Here is an 18,409-nt window from a genome sequence, read left to right on the forward strand (position 1 = left end):
TACTTACATACTGTGCTTCCCTACTGAGTAAAGTGCACTTGTATTGACTATTTTTTCCTGTATGGAAATAGGCATTGTTCATCAGTGTTTTTCAGTCAACAATACTTTTAACATTTCTCTTCTTTCTTTTTGTGTTTATTTGTATGTAGCACCATCATGTAGGCAGCCTTAATATGTGCTAGAATTGAAGTAAAGCATGTAACTTTCATCATGGTGTGCCACGCTTCTTTTAGCATGAAACTAGTGGTATGCAATATCATTTGTGCATGCACACACTTACAAGCATAATTTAAGTTCAAGTATGTGGCATGTACTTGTGTTTGTGAAGTTCTAAATGCCTCTGTACTCAATTAGGTGAGAATGATGGTGGATCTCCCAGACAAAACCAGTGAGTCATCGTCTGTATTTAGTGGTTTAATACCAAATTTTATTTAATTACACTTTACACCTTTTTCTATGTATTTTGTGGAGTGGGATAAATCGGTGGTCCTGAAGAATGCCTAGGAACCTCGTAGCAAGTTCAAGAATTGGGCAGACACATATTGATCATTTTGGCACTGGTGTGAAGTTTTAACTCCCTTTTACTTTTTAAATCTATCCCTAGGGTTATTAGAATACATTTTAGATACAGCCTCCCAAGAGGTAGTTTCGAGTCACCTCAGATAAACACTTAGCACTCTGCACTCCACACCCACACCATTACCTTCACATGGGCCTGCATTATTTTAAAACACTTCAAGAGCTCCTCTCCATTGAACATAGTTGTAGGCCTCACGGATACCATTCGTCCTGGTGTGAGGAGGGACCCAATGATAAAGCATGCTACCTAAGGGTGGTTGAGGGTTCTAGTCCTATATAAAAAAAAAAACATTTTTCTGTGAGTGCAGACATACATTATCTAGATTAGCCACATGTACCTCATTGTGTTAATTTGTGTTTAGAGAGGGGTATGTGGTTGGTTTGGACATTTGCTCCCAAAATACCCTGCTCGTTATGACCCTAAACCAGATACCTTATTTAACTTCTGAACCCCCAGCCCCAAACCAGGGATAAAATCTAATAACAAAAGACAATTGGAAGGAGGACACTGATATAAAAGCTAGCATGCATATAACCTAGAGTTGTCAGACAGGGGAGTAGGCAGGCCTTTTGCCTTGGGCACCGTACTTTTCAGGGCCCTTCGCTGCTGCTTCAATATTAATTAATGTATCACAAAAAACAGGTCTTCTCCACTTTCGCTGCATGTTCACAACATGGCAGGTAATGGCAGCCTCCTATAAATTGTAGCATACACTAGAGTAGCCTTCAAACATACATTATATCTAGCCTGAGCAAGATGGTTTTGCTGCCGGAACACCAGAGGGCCCAAAAAAAGTTGGTGATCCCCAGCAGCACAAAATCTGACAAGCCTGATTTTGCGGTCTCTGTTATTACCAACTGCACACTGCACCCCTCTACTAAGGCAGGTTTCTTTCTAATGGATTCCCATTCTCCGCTCCCAGAACCCACTGCATACTTATGTTGAATATTGGCAGCGTAGTACAAACGAGCTCCATGAGTTCGTATGGTGGTTCAATTGTGCTGTAAAATTAAAACAGAATTTGTTATTGGTACCTCCACGTGCAGTATCTAAGCAAACAGCTCTGGGCAGAAAATAATTTACTGTCATGACAGTGAATTTGTGAGGAAGCCCTGGGATTTTAATAATTTAATTGCCTCCACACTGATGCTGGAAATATCATTCCAAATTCAATTTGATCAGTGTCTGCCCTGGCACTGCCATACGATAGATTAGCAAAAACACAGGCTGTGGGCTTTCTGCTAAATCGCAGATTGATACATGATACATGGCACTGATACATGATGTGCACACCCCATTACAGACATTTTCCTAGGATGCACTGTTCCCATTAATACCAATGTGGCAAATCTTGAGGGAATCTGGGATGCAGAGCACTGTCTCGATAATCGAAGCAATACCTTAATGGCTGAAACTATTAAAGAAATGTACCATTCAACACACAAGGTCAAAGAGCTGCACTACCCCTGCACTGGGTAACCTGTGCCTTAATTAAAACATTGAATAACAGAACGCTCCTCTCACGTGCCAAATAAGAAAGATTCAACACGGATTGGCACTGCCCATAAGCTGGCTTTAAAGGAATGTTTTATGGTAAGGTGAAGCTTTACAACTAAATAGCACCGGAATAGATATGTATTTGTGTGGGGGCAAAGAACTGTAGAATAATATTGATATAGGTTAAAAATACAGGTGACAGTTGCACTGTCAAGTCAGACCTAAACATCCATGTAGATTGAAGACTGCCCTCCTCCCATCTTTGCTTCTGCTATGAAAGAACACCATAAATTATCTAGTTATTTAAGAGGGTTTCACAGCATTACAATGTCTTGTGTGTGCCCCTGAAACTTCAAACTCATGCAGCTGGATGAATAAACAAAATGATCACAGATGTATGCAGGGCCAGCACTTTTTTGTGGAAGATTACAACTTCTGGGCAATCAAAACATGTAATCCTGGCTCTCAACGTGTGGGTGGAGCCAAATCACCTGTCCAGTGATGCTCACATAAGTGTTTGGAGACAGCTATGCTGTCACAACAAGCCATAAAAAGCACAAAACACTGAAGTTCGATTTGTCTCCACCCTGCAAGAGTGACATTCAACCGAACCACATCCAGAAGCCCTTCATGGTGTCTTCTATAGGCTAGAATCCCACTGGGAACTCTTAGCTTCACTTTCTAAAGTTTAAAAGGCTCTTGCCCCAGAAACCTCCAGAAAAAAATAATTTGCTCTTAACCCACCTGCTCGGTCTGATTTGACCCTCCCAACCTCTTAGCACTCCAGGTGCAAGTGAAAAAATAGAGGAAACAGTTGCTTCTCATTCCCAGGTCTTCATCAGTGGAATTATCTCTCCTCAAATAACTGCAAGTCATCCAACTTCAAGCTTAAAGAACTCTTGAAAATCACATTTCCCCTTAAACCTTGGATGATGCCATGTGAACTGTGAGTAAGTACTCACAGTGACCAAAGCATAAGATGCTTGGACATGTACAAATTATGTGAAGGGCTGAGGGATGTTGGGATGAGGGTTGTAGATGTTGGCCAGAACTACTAAAACGTAATCTTCCTGGCCCACGATTTGAAGAAGTCAGTCATTTCCTAGAGAACCCTCGGCCAGGCAGAGGTTAGTGGTGTTGGAGCACAAACATTATTAATAAAATTGTGTCACTAAAACGTAATGGAAATAACGTGTTTAATCGTAAATAATGAAAACTCGCGTTTTGGAAAACATGGCCACTCTAGTGGCAGCCATACTCTAGTATTACTGTCTAATGAAGTGTATTTTGTTTGTTTATAAATAAATGTATAGAAAAATTATTATGTACTAAAAGGGTTAATATTTCAAATACGAAATGTTTTATTCTTCATGTTTTAGCATTGGTTTTAAAAAGGCCTCATGTTAGAAAAATGCAGAGGCAATGTTTAAAATGTTAACGCTGCAGAATATGTTTTTGCTGTGTAACTTGCTCACTATGGAAAAGTTATGTTCTTATATTGTAACATTTGTTTGTCTTCCTGCGAAATATTGTGTACCCAATAACAATAGTGTAATAGTCTTTATGTACTTCATTTACTTTTCTTCATTTATGTAAAATGAAGAAAAGATACTTTGAGAACATGGAGAAAATGTAATTGGCTCTAACTTACACCACCCCATTGACTGACTTAGCTAGTTCCTTTCTAGGGCTTTAATATAACAAAATTAAGTGATGTAAGTTCAGTTCTGCTCTATCCTGGCTATTCTCACTGCATTTCTTTTCTGATTCTGATAGTGTAATGATGTGCTGTGTTTTTAGTTTTCTGCCATTGACAGTTCAGATGCATTAAGGCCAAACATTACTGAACTGCTCCATATTATGTCATTGCCCAATGAAGCTGACCAGAAGATGCTCCGCTGTTTAAGACATTGCTGTTTGCTGTTCCATTTAGGAGAGGTTTAACCAAAATGTTCATTTGTCTTTCTTGCAGATTTTTATGTTTTCTCTTTTAGAAATCCACCCACTATTTTAGGTTAGCGCCATAGTCAGACGTTTTCCAAATTCATTTTTGTCTTCTTTTCTTTTTGCATGAAGCCCAAACATGCTTATGGAATTAGAGTTATAGTTAAGGATGCCACAATCTAAATTTGACTGTTTCATATAAATTGATTGAAAACAAATTCATCTGTTATAACTGAATGTATTCTGTGTCTATCATTCATCTGTTATTGTTGTTATTCTGTATGGTGGTTCTTGAATGTTTAACGATAAATATTCTGTCTAGGTTAAGATTCGTAAGATTTGGTCAGCCTGTATTATTCTAGTACTTTTATCATTTGATCTTGTTTTTGGTTTACGTGATCTTATCTTTATTCAACAGGAAGCAGCCTGAAGAAAGACGCCGGAACAACAAGGGTCGTTGTCCTCAAAAGTGGAACAACCGCTTTCATGAACAACGACCCTGTTTTCCTCTGCCCTAACCACTCATGTCCAGAACAACGAACATGCGTAGTTAAGGCAGAGGAAAACAGACTCGGGATCGGAGAGGATGCGGTCAGGTAAGTGGGCCTGGGGTAGGGTTGGGTGGGTAATTTTAGGGGCAAGGGTGGGGTAATTTTAGTTTTTAGGGGCAGGGGTGTGGGGGTCAGGGTAATTTCAGGGATGGGGTGGGGTAGTTTAGGTTTTAGGGGTGGGATGGGGGTTGGGGTGGTTTTAGGGGTGGGGTGGGGTTGGGGTAGTTTAAGTTTAAGGGGCGGGGAGGGGGTGGGGGGATTTAGGGGAAGGGTGGGGGTCAGGGTACTTTTAGGTTTTAGGGGCGGGGTGGGTGGGGTCGCAGTAGTTTTAGGGACAGGGTTGGGGTGGATTTAGGTTTTAGGGGCGGGGTCGCAGAAGTTTTAGGGGGTGGGTTGGGGTGGTTTTAGGGGTGGGTTTCGGGGTTGCAGTAATTTTAGGGGCAGAGTGGAGGGGATTGGGGTGCTTTTAGGGTATAGGGGTGGGGTGGGGGGCGATAAGTTTAGGGGCAGGGTGGGTGTTGGGGTGGTTTTAGGGGTGGGTAGGGTGTCACAGTAATTTTAGTGGTGGGGTGGGGGTTGGGGTGGTTTTAGGGGCTGGGGTGGGGGGTCAGGAGGGTCACATGTTGAAACCATGCATGCCATTCCACGCATGCCTTTACCAGGAATACCTTTACAACGAAAAATCATTGTTAAGGCATTCGTGGTAAAGGCATTAGTGGTAACAATGCGGTCATTGTTCCGACCGTGTTGTTCAGGCATGCGTGTTCCAGCATGCATTGTTCTGACATACATTTTTATTAAACTAGTGTGGTGATTCATGACCAAATAGGTCATGGTGCGTATAAATTGCTGACTCCAATATTGAAAGTGATGTTTATTGGCTTGATCTCATTGTTGTTGACTATCTCACTCCTATCTGAGTCCAAAGATTTGTGTCAAACTCTAGAGGTAAGTGATGGTTACCCTATATGTGTCACCTTATAAATAAATTATCAAAAGAAATATAAGGCTATATACGCCCACATTGGTTATCAGGTAATCAGTGATAGGGCTGTTGTCATGTGCCACTATTTGTCTGAGACCATGCCATTGGTCCGTTTTTAGCCCCTAACTCTCTCAAGTAGCAGGTTCAAGCAATCAAAGCTTAGTTTAGGAGGTGGTGTGGGTTTAAAAACTATAAAACAATGTAACTCTTTAATAAATAATAATACATGGATTGTCCCAACAGTTCTATTTTGGTAAGAAAGGGACTTGATTACAAGTGGGTGAAATATTCTAAACGTAAAATAATGTTCTGTAACCCCAAAATAGTTCTTAACCACCTGTGTGCTATGTTTTTACTTACCATTGGACTCTGTGGTGAATGTCATCCTACGAAGGTGTGTTAAATTACATTCAGAACTTCTTGAAAGCATTTGGGTTCTGAATATGATCAATGGAGAAGAAAGGCCATTAAGCAGGTGACCAGACATATCTTTTAAAAAACATTACATAAGAAGTCCACCTCTTCCCAGAACTCAGCACCCCAGCCTAGAACTACTCCCTGATTTTATCTCTACCTTCAACCTATACATGTAGAGTAGGTTCAAGGTGGACAAATACCATATTTGTGCACACATTACATACACTAATGTGCACAGTGACATATATCACACATATATGCCTGTACATTGAGCAGCACATCTACAGCACCCATGCAACCACAGAACAACAAATGTACTTTCACTCACGCAAACACACCAACGGATGTATAGCTAGCCATGCATAGAGAACTGCAGGTACCCATGTCACAGATCACCAGCCCTACATGCACATGAACTATCAGACATACTTCAACAGGATGTAGAGAGAGAGACATACAGATATGCATGCAAACAGGCCAAGACACCACACACACACACCCACACACTCATACAGGAAATACATATACATACCCAGACAACACATATACATTCATCAAACAGATAGGTGGCAAGTCCAATGGAAAGAAAGAGGTAAGCTTAATTGGTGGTGTAGATATTTATGCTCCATATCCTCTTAATACTTAAGCCTTACTGAAGAGGGAGTAATTTGAGATGGAGAAAGAAGTGCAATAGCGATGCCCACTTAATCCCAATTTTCTTCTTAGAAAGATCCCTTTTATTAGGGACTGGCACTTTTGTGTATATGTATACATATGTGTGTATGTGTGTATATATATATATATATATATATATATATATATATATAATATATATATAATATATAAAAGCAGTCAGAGTGCATACGTACTGGGAACTAGTGGTAGCAGAACGTGGTCGCTGATTTTTTTTAAAGAATGACAGTGCCTACAGAAGCAAATCAGAATTGTAGTTAGTATGAGTGCATGGTGGCTTCTGTGGAAAATGTGTGAGTGGTGCAATTTCAAAGGAAGTTTGGGTCAGTGGTTTCAAGTAAGCTATATTATTAAAATGGTGGCCCAGTAAAGTGAGATCAGATGCAAAAGTTAACTCATTTTGGGAGCTGTGGAACAAAATGGGTGATTCTGGTTTGTTTTTAGTGCGAGCAACTGAAGTAATTCCACCTCAAGTGGGATTAAGAAAATAACAACATCGTGTAATGAAGTGCATGTGAATATTTCTCGGCTGAAATTAATATTAAAGAATGTTTTTGGTGGCCAGGTGTGGAACTAGTCAGACAGAGTATTGAGTGCTTTTGTGGTATGTCAAAGTGCAGACGATTCACAACTGACATTAAAACCACAACTTGGTCCTATTCTTTGTCCAGTGATCCAGCAATGCAATGGAAAAATACTAAAACAGATATAGCAGAACCTATTCAAGTGGAAAATGTTTCAAATGTGTATGTTACTGTATACATAGACAAACTTTCTAAGCGACCAGTGTTATGGTTCTTGGAAGAAGAGTGTTGAAGGTGATGAGTATATTACTGTGAGTAGGGACACTCCTAGTGTTGACGGAGGATAATAGGGCTCAGTTTAGGTCAGGGGTTTAGACTATCCAAATATGACCTTGATCTTAGGGTGGCTTTGGGGTAGCATTCGAGGGGTATGGATGGGTGACAAGATATGGTGTGGTGAAAGTGGCCATCCAACTTACTTTAAAGAGATACGTGGCTTGATAAAAAGAATTAGGATGTAGTGAGTATAATGTAGTAAAATATTCACAAAAGAACTAATGAGACAAAAGTTTCAGTCGTTTTAATGTAGAGGTGTCACCCTATTGCAAAGTGGCTCCAAGGTGGATGGAACAGTCCAAGGCTGTTCAGTAGTAACTACGTAAGCACAGGAAACATATGTAGCACACCATGATGTGATGATGATGTAAAAGAGGTGGTTGCTGTAGAAGGCCAATAGAAGTGTTTAAGAAGAGGTCTGTAGTAATAAAAAGTCAACTGAACCCTCAAGAAAGTTGTAGATGTTCTATTACTTTGCAATATGGCTGGTTATGGCTTCATAACTGAAATGGTGCACTCGATGGTGACTACAATTGGCAGGGATATTGAGGATGTTGAGAAGTGTAGAGAAGAGTTCTTGGAAAATGAGCACTCAATGGAGAATCAGGAATCGTATAAATCTAATAATTCTAGTGGTGAGAGAAAAGTGACTTGTGTGGCGATTTAAATTTACAGACTATTGAAGTAAATAGTTTTATTTCTGTAATTTGCGTCTATGTGTGTTTTGTGTATGAAAAGGGATGTGTGTGTTTCCACTTACCACAGTGTGTGTAGTGTTTATTTGTGCTCCACTGTATCCAACCAGTATTCTGAGAATGTTATAGTTGGAAGGCTCGTGGAGGGCACCTTAATGCTCTGTAGTTATCCAGTTAAGGCCCTGTCATGAAGCAGAAAGCAAAGTCCATGTTAACTGTAAACACGTGTCCTATGAGGGCATGGTGGACAAGAAAGTCGCACATGTCAAAGGTTCTGCAACACACAGTAGTCAGGATTTCTTTAATGCTAAAAAGCGTCTACATCTGCAAGACTGCTGCATTGCTTGTTAAGATGGAGATTACCCCATTGCTGTTCCTCTTTGTCAGTAAAACATATTTATATAAATGCAGGAATTACACATCACCAAGGCAACTTTGTTGAATCCCATCGAAAAAGTGTGTGGCACTGCCAGTAGCAAAAGGGGACTGCAGAACAAAGGACACATATGCAATATGTTGTGCCAACTCCAAACGTTCAACCAGTAACTATTCACACATTAAGGAATAATTCCATCTGTAGCATAACACTGAACCCACTAATTGATACCTTGAAGCTACGATTTTAAGTAGCTTAGACCTCATTGTCCTTCCTGGCACCTGAATTTTTGTCAAGTTGCCGAAAATATTGTTTAGTAGAAGAACGTGCGAAATAATAAGGACACGTAAAACTCCAAAGAGAAAGCAGAGTAGGGATCGTGTAGTTAGTCTCCTAATGGGGACAAGAATGCGAAGACAGTAATTACGATGATGGATGATATGATTAAGGTATTATTAGTGTCAAATAAAGTCATAGTCCCAGACAAACCCACTCAGAGACCCATACAGCTCTTTACACCCAGTCACCTACTCATACAGCCACTCTTAAACCCACTCACAGACCTATAATAAAGTTAGAGAAAAGACTATCTCATTCTTCAAAGATTCAAATGAAGGTTTCCAGCCTAACTCAGCAGCATCAGGAATGGAAGCCTGTTGAGAAAACCGACAAGGTCACAGGAAGTGCGCTGTGATCTCACAACATTCCACGGGCACGGAAACCCGTGAGCATATAGAGGGGAGACTGCCACTGCAGGCTAAAATAAGTGAGACTGCGCTATAGGCAGTAAGAAAGGAAGCGCCCACTGCAGCAAAGATAAAGGGAGACAAGCAGGCATGATAAGTAATTTAATAGTTAGGCTTCTTCGTGAAGCCGCATCTCTTCCAAGCATATTTCTCCTACACCTTTAGTCAGGAATCAAGTGGTATCATCCACACTGTTGTGTTGTCATGTTACAGATGTGTCATAAGGGATTATTCTGACGAGCACCTAATATGAATGACTAGTTACAAAGAAACTGTGGCACTGAAGACAAGGACGCCGCCCAAAGAGTACTGCAGCTGGGGAAGGGGCCACACAGGGAGTGGAGTCTCCAATTGTTTTCCAGGACGCTGTGTTATACAGAAGGTTGAAGCAGAGGGGCAAAGGTGAGTGAAAATGCACAATAAACAATCCCTCAAAACCCCCTAATCCAAACTTAAATATTTCTTACGTCCAATTCTTCAGTCTCCCATCCTCTCGCTGACGTGTCCCTTTTACTAACACTAATTTCTACTTAGAAGCATAGCTCTATTCTGTAACACCCTCTTTTATTTCCATTGTATTACCAATATGTTGGGCATACAACTGCCCAATATTTTCCTCCTTTCACCTCCCACAAAATACTTCGTATCTGGAACTACACCATTCTCTCTTAACCCCATGTTTCCTGTACACCTCACATATGTTAGTCTCCCTTCTATACAGCAACCACTTTATAGTACAAGACCAGACACAAAAATCCAATATCTCACTTCGTAACACAAAATCCCATCCTGCATTATAGTGCATTCCCCTCCTCCTTCCAAGGTCGTAGCGTGGTCAGTATGATTGGGTGGGTGTTAGCTTCAGATTTCCCAACAATCACTCTGGCACATAGGCCCTCATTACAACCCTGGCGGTAAATCCCGCTTATCGCCTTGCTGAAGGCCGCCAAAATACAGTGGCCACGGCTGAAATCCGCTACAGGTATTACGACCCACATATCGTGATCCGCCACAATACAGACACCCACACAAGTCCGCCACGCCAAAGGTCAGTGATAAACTGGCGATACCAAAACCTACACCGTCACGCCAACAGTAATACGCCCACACTATCACGACCCATGAATCAACGCGGCGGTCTTTGAACCGCGGTAATCCGTTGGAGGTACACACCGCCACGCTCAAAATACACACACATTTACAAAACACAACCACATTGGACAATTCAAAATACACACACCTGATACACATACACACACCACACCCACACACCCACAACACTATAAAACACACACTCACATTACCCACAACCCCTTACAACGACATTTTTTTGAAGATGCACAGAGAGAGAGAATAGCAAACACAACACCAGCATCCACAGGCACACAACACCATCACTCATACAACAGCCACACACCTCAAAGAACACACACCAACACAACACATCACACAGCACAACAAACAGCACCTCACACATCACCCACACCACATTATGGCACCTCAAAGACACCCCAGGTTTTCTGAGGAGGAGCTCAGGGTCATGGTGGAGGAAATCATCCGGGTAGGGCCACAGCTTTTCGGATCACAGGTGCAGCAGACCTCCATTGCTAGGAAGATGGAGCTGTGTCGGAGAATCTTCTACAGAACCCCCACCTCCTCCCCCACAACTAACAACATGGGAGGAGCAAGTCTTGGCAATCATGCATCCTAAGGGCCTCGCAGGAGTAGCAGGAGGACTGGACTCTGGTAAGGCAAATCTTTACTACTACATCCCCCACCCCACCTGCATGCCATCACATACCCCCACCTTCACCCCCATCACTCCAACACCTCACATATGCCCCACCATCACAACCCACCCATCCCAATACCAAGCCCTGCATGCAACACCTATGCATGGACCCCCATCACCAAAGCATGTCCAGTACAGATACCCACCCAGACCCCAAAATCACTAATAACACGTGGGCAAACACATTAATGCAAGCACAGGAGTAGAGGGTAACTCACCGATTGCAGAAGATGGCACACACAGATACAATAACTATGCATTTACACCCCAACAGGACCCATACCCAACATCACCGACAGGAGGTGCCAGACATATCCAGTCCCCCCCACAGAAGAGGCCCACAGTGATGACAGCAGCCCTGCATGCCTGGATCAAGATGACCAGCCCGGCCCATCAGGGACCTCTGGACAGTCGGTTACCATGCCACAGTCACAAACCACCACTGAACCTCCCCCCTCAGAAAACACCACCACAGCACCCACCCAGCAGGCCCATCCCTCTGTCCCTAGGACACGTCAGTCAGCAGTGTGTCCACCACTACAGGGACCCCAGGCAAACCCACCAACCCAAGACAATCAGGGACATTTGGGTCAGTGGCAGTGGGCACACGGTTCCGGGGACAGAGACTCAGGATAACAGGGAAACTGGGAGGACTGCTGTGTGACAAGGGGAGGACAGGCCCAGGGAACCCACTCTCCACAAGGCACTCTCAAACATCATGGGAGCATACCCTCATTCCCAGGAGACCATGGACACAGTACTGGCCAAGTTTCAGGAGACCCAGCGGCTGCAGGAGGAACAGTACCTGGGGATCAGGAAGGACTTGAAGTCCATCAACACCACCCTGGTCACCATTGTAGGAGTGCTGGCAGACATGGCCAACACCATGAGGGACACAGTGGCACACAAACGGGCCCCTGACACTAGCCCGAACGATGAACAGCCCTCCACCTCCACCGGCGCTAGTGGACAGGAGGTCCCGCCACAGGACCAACAGGCCACCAGCACCCCACCCCCTGCAGAAGGAGAACCAGCCGGTAAACGGTCCCTGAGATCCAGGAACAAGACAGAGAACATTGCCAAGAACTCTGCCAGAAAATAACACTTTCCTGATTGTCACCCTTTTGTCCCACTTTGTCACCTTGACAACTTTGAACTACCATTACTCCACTTCCTATACCCCCATGGACAATGCACCTGTGATACCAAGAGACTGGACTCTAACATGGACATTCCTCCACCATCACCCCAGCCCATTGCACAGCCCCCTCCACTTATTAGCACAGAAATAAACACCCTCAAATCACAAATCAATCTGGAGTCGGTCTGTACTTTCACAAATGTGTAATTGCAACCTCTCAGAAATATAGCAAAGTCAATGTTCATGTTCACATACCAATGTTTGACAGTTGTTGGGCAGCAGTAAACATAACAGAAGGCAGAAAGTGTGACCCAGATCAGTAAAATGGAAAGCCAAAGTGACATGTCAGGGTCCATACACAGAGGTAAAAAGGCAGATTCAGGCAATGTTCAACAGTAGTATGATATGAGAGGAGCAGTGCCAGTCTCTTACCTGTGTCTCACTGGAAGTATTGCATGATGATGTTGTTTCGGCTGTCTATATCTTCTTCTTCTGCCTCCTCTTCTTCACTGTCCACAGGCTCCACAGCTGCCACAAGACCAACATCAGGTCCATCCTCCTGTAGAAAAGGCACCTGGCGTCGCAAAGCCAGGTTGTGCAACATACAGCATGCCACGATGATCTGGCACACCTTCTTGGGTGAGTAGTATAGGGAGCCACCTGTCAGATGGAGGCACCAGAATTTGGCCTTCAGGAGGCCGAAGGTGTGCTCTATTATCCTCCTAGTTCGCCCATAAACCTCATTGTAGCATTACTCTGCCCTTGTCCTGGGATTCCTCACTGGGGTCAGTAGCCATGACAGGTTGGGGTAACCAGAGTCACCTGCAAATATCGAGGGACAACTGTTAGACATACTCCACCCCTTAGGGACTCTCCCATACCCAGACACCTATGTCAACTGTGTTGGGACCTTGGGCTCACCTATTAGCCACACACGGTGCCTCTGGAGTTGCCCCATCACAAAAGGGATGCTGCTATTCCTCAAAATGTAAGCGTCATGCAGGATACTTGGCATTCACATGGGAGATGTACTGGTCTGCCAAACACACCATCTGCACATTCATAGAATGGTAGATTTTGCGGTTTCTGTACACCTGTTCATTCGTGCGGGGGGACAAATGCCACATGTGTACCATCAATGGCACCAATGATGTTGGGGATAAGTCCTAGGGCATTGAAGTCACCTTTCACTGGGCAAATCCTCCACCTGAGGGAAAATGATGTAGCTGTGCATGTGTTTCAGCAGGGCAGACAACACTCTGGACAACACGTTAGAGGACATTGGCTGTGACATCCCTGATGCCATGGCCACTGTTGTTTGAAAGGACCCACTGGCCAGGAAATGGAATACTGACAGGACCTGCACTAAAGGGGAGATTCCTGTGGGATGGCGGATAGCTGACATCAGGTCTGGCTCCAACTGGGCACACAGTTCATGGATTGTGGCACAATCAAGTCTGTAGGTGATAATGATGTGTCTGTCTTCCATTGTCGACAGGTCCACCAGGGGTCTGTATACCGGAGGATGACGCTATCTCATCACCTGCCCCAGCGAAAGTGCCCTATGGAGGAGAAGGGTGAGCAGAGGGTCATACACCACATAGGTTTCACCAGGGTGTTTAGAACAATTGTGATGTAATCGGTGTGTGGCGCTGTCTGTCCGCATTCCTGGCCAAAAGTGCTGTGACACAGTTAGTTTCCCTGCCATGTGCCACCCTGAAATTGCGGCTGCCTGACCTGTAAGGAGGGACATGGGTAAATGAGGTAACTGCGCTGGCGTTGTGCAGCGTCGTGGTAGGCGGTTGAAGACCGCAGCGCTAATCAGCATTGGTTATCATTGAGCCCTATGGGTTCCAGGAGCCAATGACGATGTACGCCGGCGGTGACGGTACGCACCGCTGTGGACGTGACCGCCATTTTCTATCTGTTCTCTCACCTTCAACAGGAGAGGACCTACACTGCAAGTGCTGCTGTGACCTGAGTCTGGAAGCGACAATGGCTACAGTGTCTGGGGAAAGGGCCCCTGCCTTCACCGCAGAGGAGTTGGACAAGCTGGTGACTCCCCCAGTACACGCTACTCTACGGTCCTCCAGACAAACAGGTGAGTACACTGTGAGCATGATGCATGGCACATGAATGTATGGAGTGGCGTGGATGGAAGATACAGGGGGGTCTGAGGCCAGCATTTGAGGATGGTGAGTGTATATTTTTCTGGGCCAGGGTGGGACATTTGTGGCCAATGAGTAAGAAGAACCAGACGGGGGAGTAACATCCATTCTTACTTCACTTTTCTTCTAGGTCAGCGCCCACCAGAAGAAGGGGATTAAGCGTGCCTTCGCCAAGGAAGTGCGGACCCTGGGGGTCCACCATAGACAGAGCACCCACTGCCGCAAAAGATGGGAGGACCTGTGCCGCTGGACCAAGAAGGCGGTGGAGGCCCAGCTGGGGATGGCCTCCCAATGTGGAAGGGGTGCCCGTCGCACCATGACCCCCCTGATGTACCGGGTCCTTGCGGTGGCATATCCTGAGTTGGATGGGCGCTTGAGGGCATCACAGCAGCCACAAGGGGGTGAGTACAGTCTCATTCAGCTGATTCTGCGCGCTTTATGAGGTTTATGGGTGGGGGAAGTGGGCTGTGGGTTCCCCTAGGCCAGGGCAGTCGCGCCAAGGTAGATCCATTGTTTGGCAGGCTCAGTGGCACTCCAAACCCACAAGTGGGAGTGGCCCTCTACACCTAGTCAGGCTCCTGTGGGTTCCAGCTGTGCATCAAATGGGTCTAGGCAGAGTCCCCCATGGGCATGTGCTTTTCCCCTGAACTGTTAGTGCATGGGCTAGTGCATAGGGCTGCTCCCTGTGTGTTGTGTCCGCCAACAGTAATGGTGTTGCAGGTATTGACCATGTGTCTCTTCTGTCTTTCCTCCACTATTGACTTCCTGAGATCCCTCTCTGTTGGGCAGTCAACCATACTGAATGCCATCCAGGGTGTAGCAGGGAATTTGAAAGAAACAAATGCATACCTGGAGGGCATTCATTCTGACGTGGCAGCCCAACAGAGAGCATTTCAGGCTCTGGCCTTAGCACTGATGGCAGCCATTGTCCCTGTGTCCAGCCTCCCCCCTCCAACTTCCACTACCCAGACCCAATCACCTGTACCTCAGCCTATCCCAAGCACACCATCAGACCAGCATGCACGCTCATCAACACACAAGAGTGGACATGGCAAACATAAGCACCACACATCCCACAGGCACTCACACAAGCACCATCCCCATGCAGACACGCCAACATCCACTGCCTCCACTGTGTCCCCCTCCTCCATGTCCTCCTCCTCCCTCCCAGTCTCGCAGGGCATTTGCAACAAACAAATGCATACCTGGAGGGCATTCACTCTGGCGTGGTGGCCCAACAGAGAGCTTTTCAGGCTCTGGCCTCAGCACAGATGGCAGCCCTTGTCCCTGTGTCTAGCCTCCCCCTTCCAACTTCCTCTACCCAGACCCAATCCTCTCAACCCCAGCCTATCCCAAGCACACCTTCAGACCAGCATTCACCCAAATCACCACACAAAAGTGGCTCAGGCAAACAGAAGCACCACACTTCATCTCACAGGCACTCACACAAGCACCATACCCATGCAAACACACCAACATCCACTTCCTCCACTGTGTCCCCCTCCCCCTCACCGTCCACCTCCCTCCCAGTAGCATCTACACTCACACCTGCAAGCACTACATCTTCATCCATACCTCCATCACCAGCACGCCCATCACAACACATCCCACATGAGCAGTCACCACCATCACAACCATGCACACGTCCCCTGTGTCCTCTCCCAGTGTGTCTGTGACCCCTCCTCCCAAAGTACACAAATGCAAGCATCCACCCACCCAACGGTCATCCACCTCACCACAGCATCCAGCCCATGCACCTTCACCCAAACTCAGCACACAGACACCTCCTACAACCACTCCCTCTTCCTCCAGTCCCAAACCCTCTCCATCTTACTGTCCCAGTGTGTCTAAAAAACTTTTCATGGCTAACATTGACCTCTTCCCTACAACTCACCCTCATCCTTCCCCTAGAGCCAGGATGTCCAGATCCCAGCCCAGCACCTTAGCCAGCAAATCCTCTAGCACTGTGGTCCCTGCAAGTCCAGTAACATCGCGGGTGGCACCCATCAGGGCTGCCAGTGTGCCACCTAGCGAGGCCAAGGATCACCCTATTTTGCCACCTTCCAAGGGGAAGAAGGGGCCCACATGCCGTAGGGAAAAGCCGCTTCAACCACCCAGTAAGGCCTCCTCCAAGACAAAAGGGGACAGTGCCAAGGTCCCAGCAGCGACTTTCATGGTGGGGAAGGGACACATGGCTAAACGGAAGTCAGCTCAGGGCACAAAGCCTCCGGCTGAGGGACTGGGGTCACCCCTTCTGACAAACAGAACAGCAACGTGTACGGCGGTGGACACCGCCGCAACCACCGTTACCTGCACCGCCACCTGCACCGCCACTTGCCCCACCACTTGCACCGCCACCTGCATGTCTATTGCCTCAGAAACAGTCACCAGCGTCATCCCCAGTGGGCAGCCGTCCGAGGCTGCAGGAGACGTCCTGGACCCTGCACAGACTACATGAGGCACCACAACCAGCACTGTTAGTACCGGCAGTTGGCAAGCAAAGTCGCAGCAGGGTGGAGTGTGTCTCTGACTCCATGGAGTATCATGCTACCTGTTCCCAGGAAATCACGTGGCACACACACCCAGGTGAGGGAATGGGAGCTGCCACACCCCAGGTGCAGCACTCTGGGCACCATGCCCCCTCCAGAACCAGTGAAGAACAGCATCCACTACCCCAGTCCTTGGCAGGATGAAGCACTCTGGGCACTAAGCCCCCTCCAGAACCAGTGGAGAACAGCATCCACTCACCCAGTCCTTGGCAGCATGAGGCACTCTGGGCACAAAGCCCCCTCCAGAACCAGTGGAGAAAAGCATCCACTAGAGAGACTGTGGCTTTGCACTCCCCAGGACCAATCAGTGGGCAAACCACCCACTTGAGACATTTGAGAGACTGTGGCTTTGCACTCCCCAGGACCAATCAGTGGGCAAAACACCCACTTGAGAGACTTGAGAGACTGCGGCTTTGCACTCCCCAGGACCAATCAGTGGGCAAACCACCCACTTGAGAGACTTGTGAGACTGTGGCTTTGTACTCCCCAGGACCAATCAGTGGACAAACCACCCACTTGAGAGACTTGAGAGACTGTGGCTTTGCACTCCCCAGGACCAATCAATGGACAACCCACCCACTTGAGAGACTTGTGAGACTATGGCTTTGCACTCCCCAGGACCATTCTGTGGGCATGCATTTTGGGACCACTGGTCCACGGACAATGATTAGAACACTATCCGGACTTGTGTAGTTGCTGTACATATTTGTATGTAATGATCTGTTTTACAGACCTGTTTCCATATCTCAGTTTTCGATGATTACACTCATTACAATCATTTCCTTTTGTCCCTGTGTTCTCCCAGAGGGTTACGGGGTGTATATGTAATGTATTTGTGTGTATGGTGTTGTGGGTGAGGGTGGGGGTGGAGGTGGGGGTGTTGTGTGTTGTGTGTGTGTGTCACTCTCTTTTTCCTCCCTCCCTCCCCTATGTGGTAGGTGCAGTACTCACCGTGGTCGTCGCCGCCATCTTTGCTGCTCCTGGAAGAAGACGAGGTAAACCAACATTGATAGCACCTATAGCTCGGGCTCCATGGCTTCCTGTTTCCTCGTAGGGTGTCGAGAGGTGAGTGGTTTCCGTTCCAAGTACTGTTTCCGCTGTGCTTTTGATGGCGTTGGTACCGGCCCGGAAAAGGTGGTGGATTGGTGCCTTGTAGTACAGTGGGCGGTACATTGTGTTCCGCCTGTCTGTTGGCGATTACCGCCGAGGTGTTTGTTTCTACCGCCGTGGTGGTCGGAGTGTTAAAGTGGCTGTCTGTGTTGGCGGTTTCCGCCATGGTCGTGATTCCATTTTTTTTTCCGCTGCCCTGTTGGCGGTATTACAGCTGATTTAACACCGACCGCCAGGGTTGTAATGAGGGCCATAATGTTCAAATACATTATATGGCAAGCATGCTGCATGAGAGGGGCTGAGGG

Source organism: Pleurodeles waltl, chromosome 12, assembly GCF_031143425.1.
Source record: "Pleurodeles waltl isolate 20211129_DDA chromosome 12, aPleWal1.hap1.20221129, whole genome shotgun sequence".
In the NCBI taxonomy this organism is placed as follows: domain Eukaryota; kingdom Metazoa; phylum Chordata; class Amphibia; order Caudata; family Salamandridae; genus Pleurodeles; species Pleurodeles waltl.